This window comes from Dermacentor silvarum, chromosome 5, assembly GCF_013339745.2.
Source record: "Dermacentor silvarum isolate Dsil-2018 chromosome 5, BIME_Dsil_1.4, whole genome shotgun sequence".
Classification (NCBI taxonomy): Eukaryota; Metazoa; Arthropoda; class Arachnida; order Ixodida; family Ixodidae; genus Dermacentor; species Dermacentor silvarum.
In genome coordinates this window covers 67,218,719-67,225,709 of record NC_051158.1, presented here as the reverse complement: position 1 = coordinate 67,225,709, position 6,991 = coordinate 67,218,719, and positions in this window count along the sequence as shown.

Sequence of the window (6,991 nt, the reverse complement as noted above, 5' to 3'; positions counted from 1 at the left end):
AGCCTGGCAATTTGCTTCGTTACATCGAAATTTTGTTATATTGAAATTCCATCCTTTATGCAAATAAGTACAGTTGCCGATGAATTTTTGTTACGTGGATGGGGTCACAAAATATTACAAATTATTGGGAAATCGGAAAAAATAAATTTTATTGAGGAAAAAAAAAGAATTTTGTTGAATTTGAGAGTTGGCGAGGCAAGATACGGTTTCACGCCATGTCGCCGATACCTTCACGTTGGTGGTACAAAGTGAAACCAGCCATGCTTTCACTTCCGCTCAGCCCACGCAGCTGATAGTGTGGGCCGCAGTGGGAGAACGCTATCATGAAAATCGGTGGCAGTGGGGAGCAAATGCTTTGTCTTCCTCTCGCTTCAACGTGCCTCCAAAGCTCCCGATCACGCAACATCCAGTACTAAAATGCACGGGAAGACAGTGTACGCAGTAGATTAGCTCTAAAACATGGCGCATGGGCTGCGCATGGCTGAACACATGCACAGCTTGCGTGCGCGCCATGTTTTAAATGTAATCTGCCCCACTCCCCTCACTTCGTGCGTGGTTGATCGCCGTTACCATGAGCACACTCCCCTCCTCTCCTTGCTCGTGCGGGAAGACTGCACTCATCAAGCCATCATCCTTAGCTCACCCTCGCACGTTTTCACTCGCACATAAAGCATACAGCCCGCGTAGTGTGATAGGATCTTATCGCACTTGGACTTTATGTGGAACATGACGCTGCTCCGTTCTGGCAATTGCTCTCGGTCGTGCGGCACACCATTTGAGAGGTGCGTTCGCAAACAGCCGCACGTAATTCAACCATATGACCAGCTGTGTCCGAGGAAGTTTCCGTCTACTGTCTTGGTATTCCTTCACGGCAGCAGTGAAATTTCTTTACTATATTGAAATCGTGTGTAAACACAGTTCATTATATTGAGATTAAAAATACAAGGTGTTCTATGGACAAAAAGTTATTAAAAGTTAAATACTTCGTTATATTGAGAATTGTGTTATATTGAAGTTTGTTATATCGAGCTTAACTGTATAATCTTTGTAATGTTCAGTCTGTGCATTATACTGATTGCTCGTTCAACAAACTGCGCTAGAGCCCTATAAGCTTCTTCGAGGGCACTATCATTGCTGTGCACATGCGACTTATTCCATGGTATTTTTTCCGATTTCGCACACTTTCTTTGGTGCCCCAAACAAACCCACAATAGATATTGTCATAGAAAGGAATGCAGTGAACCCCCGTTAACTCGAATTTGATAAGTCGAATTTTTTCCCTGGCACGGTGTCAATTCCATGTGTTTTTCGCCCCGTATCTCGAAATGCCACTGTGCCGAACTTCGGATATCTCGAAACCTAGACTACGAAAATGCTGAAAAAAAAGACAGTATCGAAACGTTTTTTTTGTAGTTTTTTGCGCAGCTGTGGTATCACCAAAAAGTGAAACCAGGGCCAGTATTTTGTAGCGACGCCTTTTCAGATGCTAAGGCCTTTTCGTGCTTTTCGCGCTTCACAGGACGACGCTCTATACAGGTTATCCTTGGTCGAAAACTGCAGGAAACCGAGCACATTAGTGAGATTTTTAGCGTGACTCGGTTTCGAACACTGTGTCAACATGCATCTGCGTTTGCGCTTATATGTGCGAGGTTTGCCGTTGCCTATATACAGTATAGACTACTTATAACATAGCCGCTTATAGTGCAGGACCGGCTATAGTACGGTCTTTTCAGACTCCCGTTAATTTTCCCATAGCACTCCATGTATACATGTATCGCTTATAGTGCAATTGCGGGAGACGAAATACCGGTTGCAGTGTGGCTGCCGGGAAGTTTGGCAGTCAACTGAGACAGCAAACGCCCCCCTTAAGCCGCAGATATACTCAAACGTAATGCTGAGTGCGCACGTCGAGCTCCGCGACGTCACGGTGGCGAACAACCGGCACGTCTCGCGCCGTCAGGGCGTGTTCCAACGTTGCTGGCGCGTGAATAGCTCAGTTCATATTTTTTTCGCCCAGCGCACCAAGCCACGTACGGCGGCCATGCATCCCAGCATTCCTCACGAGGTGCGGGTAGAATGACGTAATGGCGGGAGTGCTCGAAAGCACGTCCGTCGCCGCACCTCTCTGCGCATTAACAAGCATGGTGTCACACACCAACAAGCGAACATGAACACATCTCACTCGAGGACCGCGGAAACTTGCTGTCAGAACCCTATAGTGAGGAAGCGTGGCAGCAGCAGCGAGCGAATTGACCTTCATGCTGCCGCTCGCATCAATGCGAACTAAGCCACGAAAACACAGTGCATGGGGCACTGGGCCCCCGTCGCAGATAGCTTTCACGATACAGCGGCCCCTGCGGGCGGGCGTGGGCGCTCAGAGTAAACGCACTCCCCTCCCCCTCCAAGCCTTGCGCGCGACGGAAGACAGCGCGCTTCCTTCGCGCTTTCCTCCCATGCGTGTGCGAGATTGAGACGCGATCACCGGCTCACCCTCGCACGCTTTCAGTCACACATACAGCATACGGCGACGATTTTATTGCCCTTGGACTATACGGAACCTCGCGGCGACAGCTACGGCAGCTAGAAACGCGCCTGGAGTGTCCATAAATTGCTATCGCAATAAAATCGTTGTTTTGGTTAGAGTGTGGTACCGCTTATAATGCAGATATTCGCGACTCCGCTGACTTACGTTATAAGCGGTGTACACTGTACGACCGACGTGTCGTTTGCTGGGTCGCACATAATATTGCAAAAATGATCTACTAAAAGTACCACTCCTGGTATATTGAGCTTTTGGGAGGAAGTCGGCGGTTACTGGCACCATATTGGAAAGGCGTCGTGTTGACTTTACGCGTGGTTATGCTTATATTTTCGTGAATTCGGCTATCTCGAAACTCCGCTTATCTCAAAATTGTTTACAGTTTTTACTACTTTGATTTAACGGGGTATTACTGTGAGTTGGAACTTTTCTCAATAAGCCTTATAACATCTGCACTGAAAGTGTTGTGTTTAAGTTGGAACCTAAATAAAGTTGGTTAAATAATCTGTTACTTGGTCCACTTGCAGAAATGGACTGAATTGCTCAAGAGGGCTATGTCAATAATGAGTTGGTCGTACTTTCATACCGTGCATGGGATTTTTTTACAATACTTGGCACACGTTAGCCGAAACACTGTAATAACTACTGCATTTTGAAGCTAACCTAGTTTTCTCCACCTCAGCAGCGCTGATCCGGTGGGAACCAGGTTTGTGCTTAATAATGTGGCACTTTCTGAGGCTCTTTGCCCACTTTGCGTGAATGGCTGTCTGGCTGATTAAACTGGGCCGATCTTGTAGGGGGACAGTGTAATCGAAGCTGGGCTGACCCTGGAAACACCGTAATCAAATGTGACGACTTGGTGGGTTGATCCTTGTACCAGTGCGCAATATCTGTTCTTGCGAGGCTCTTAATGTGGTTTGTAGTGCGGACCAATCTCGTAGGCGTAGTGCAACGTCGCTGCATCTGCATGCCTCGTAGCGTTAACCGATGGAGCGAATAAATAAGCGTCTACAGCTGCGTATCTCAACAGATCTACCGGGAAGCTGTCACGACTTTGACAATCTATTTCCGATGGTTCCTGCGCAACATTTGGACGTGGTGACTGCCTTTGACTGCGTAAGAGAATCTCCCTTTGAGTGTGTGGACATTCTCATGTTGGGGCATTGTGTCAAATGGGTGAGCAGGCTGATGTGGTATTGCGAATCGGCTGGCTCGCAAGCTGCCTGTTTGCATCCTGATCTGCCCTAGTGGTGCGCATCTTGTTCACCTCTCTCACGCAGTGCTTCTGAATGATGCTCCACTGAACTAAGTACCTCTAGATTTTACTAGGGGGTGTTGCGAATATTCAAAACATTTACACTAGTTTTTCTCTTCAGTGCCCCTTTAAATTTTAGACGAGACCAGGACGCAAAAACATGCAACAGGACTTGTGCTGACTGCCAACTAAACTTTATTTGAAGAAAACGCCAGCCAATTATAGTCTGATGAAAAAACCCCAACAATCAACAATTCGAACTAATGGCCATGCTCACACTACAAGTTTGGGTATCTGTCCAGAAAAAAGCATTTCTTGCTTTGATAGGCTAAGTGATACCGTGCCGACACACATCTTTTGCTTTTGCTATGCAGTACGCCTCTACAATTTCTTTTATTGCGATAGCAATTATATGGACACTTCAACCGGATTTCTGCCGTCGCCGTCTTTATATTTTATCTATAGGTTCCCTATAGATAAAATCTTCGCCGCGCGCCGTATGCCCGAGCGGAAGCGTGCGGGGACGCGCGCTATCATGGAGAGCGATCGCACTCAATCTCCCACGCGCAAGCAAGGAAGCCGGAAGCCAGCGCCGGAGGGAGCGGGGGGGGGCGCACTTCTACTCTGCCAACAACCGCGCTCGTCGCTCGCCCGCACCGTCGCTTATCTCCACACGGCTCTGACCTTTATGCGCCGTGCATTCGCCGCTCAGTTTCCGTTGAAGCGATAGACCGCACGTACCTTCGCCTGCTGCTGCGGCGTATGCGCTTGCTGCCAGCGTTTTGACAGTCGTTGTCTGCAGTCATTCAGTGTGATCTATTCATGTTTGTTTGTGCGTGCTCACACCACGCTTGTTGAATCAGTTAGTAATAGTCGGGCCACATTTTCCAACGCACGCTACACATGCAATGCTGCCCGGGTCGGCAGTGCAGCGCTACAGGTGTGTCTCTTCGCACGCGCTGCCCACAGGAAGCGCTTCTCATCAACACCACCGTTTTACACGCGCCTTCTCGTGGTCATCGAGTCTCTCTTCATGTCGGTCTACTTACGCCGCAGCACACATGCTTACTTAATCAGCTCATGTTTACTACAATTCATATTGCTACCAAAGCCGCTCACCTTACTTCGTATGACATTGCCGTGTTGCTATCGCATTCATTGCTTCGCCCTTAGGGCGAAACTGTGACATTTTTTGGTTTTTGCATGTTTCAGGAACCTAGCATCGCTAAACATAGTGCTGCGTGCGCATTTCTTGCAATGAGTGGCTAAGTGGCTATTCTGCTGATGGAACTCGGCTCAAAGGCGTCACTTGGGAGATGCAATTTGCGGCAAGTCTTGCGAGGACTGAAGCCAATGATGTTTTCCTCCTTGTGTGCTTACCATCTTTTAATGTGTAAGCATTCTTTGGCAAGTACCACAGCAAAATCTGTCTGTCACGCAAAACGTGTAATGCCTTGTATCTGCAGAAAAATGCGCAATTGGCTAAGTTAAAATATTTAATCATTATATTAGTGTAAATGTAGATGATTAGTAGCTTTATAAGCAATAAGGAACAATTGAAACCAAAACAAAAATGATCAGTGATAATACCCATAGGGATACATTGGGCTCCATAGAAAATGCATGGGGAAGCCTCTAGTAGGGATGGGTGAACTGAAATTTGGGGGTTGGCCAAGTTCAAATTTGGGGATATGCTTACTCATACTTAGACAACTCCAGTAGAGTTTCTGCATACTTTCTTCTCTATGCCTTGCTCTTCCTCCTTCTCCATTACAGGGTAGCAAACTAGGTATCATTCTGGTTTACCTAAGCTTTGCCTCGGGAGCCCCTGTATAATAATGCACGGGAACGGAAAAAAAATCGTATTGCTCGGTGTCGAAAAGTATCCATCTTGATGAGGTCAGTTGCATTTAGTTACGATCTACGTGCTATAGGGAATACTTGCTTTATTTAGGCAGTCAATTTCTTTACTAAAGTGACTGGAAATTGCAAAGTTAAAAAAGAAAAAAGAGCTGTCCCGAGTCAGACTGCACTAATCAGCTCCACTGCAATGTATGTTTCATGACATTGCAACGATTTCTTTTTTTTTTACGGGCAATGAAATGCAGAGGTGGTTACATGAGTTTTTATTCACCTGGGTTGCCTCAGCAGTGCACATATTGGTTGGAACGCAACTAATGTGAAGGGAGAAGCGAAGAACAATCTTGAGCATTGCTTAGGTAGATTGGATGTATAAAATGATCCACCTTACTGAAATGGCAGTCACGTAATCTTGAGGTAGGGGTGATGGGATGGAAGAATTTGAAGAGGCCCGTGCTCTTCATTGTTTATTTCGTCCTTGTGTATGGAAAGGTATAACGTAATTAAATGAAAAGACAATTCGATTATTTTATGCTACATTTAATGCGACCAGTTAAAGCATTATGTGGAACAGAGCACAATTATGAAGCATTTTTTTTCTTTCTGAGGTGGCAGATGATGAGCATTGCTTGGTCGCTTAGCCCTTGGATACTAGTAAAATTTAATTTCAACCCTGACGGAAGAAATTTGATGCTTTCAGATGCTATCTCTAATGTGACCCATTAAAACTGTTTTGTGAACTTGGAGAGTAATCCTATAATGCAACTTTTCATCACCACTTGTATGAAGATCACACACTTCAGAGCTGCAAGATTCTTGGTCTGAAGCCATGTAAGGTTCAAGTGCTTTTTCTTATTTCACTTTCCTTCCTTCTTAGAGTGTGATGTTACTGGAAACACTGATGTTACTGGGATGCCTGGATGCCAATGTCTGAACTGCTTAGTGCAGTAATAAACTGAACCATCCTGCTTAAAGATATGCAACTTAAGCAATATAAATAACGATATTGCGGTTTTGTAAACTGAAACTTTTGGAGCACTTACAACAGACAAATGTATATTTTACACCGCTGTGAATTAGACCACTAATTTGTGGGCAGCAGTTCTGCAAAGCCCTTAAACATTGTAACCACTTCACAAAAGCTGTGAGCAAATTTATCAAATTTTGTGCAAAGTTCATGCTTCAATTTTTCTTACCGATTTTTGGTAGTTCTTGCAGATACTATGAAGCCTCATACCAAATTCTTGCTTCCCACACTCAGTAAAATTAAGCTTTCTTTCTTAATGAAAGCGTTTCAGCATTTAACATGTATTTGAATAGGAAAATCGAAGTTGTGC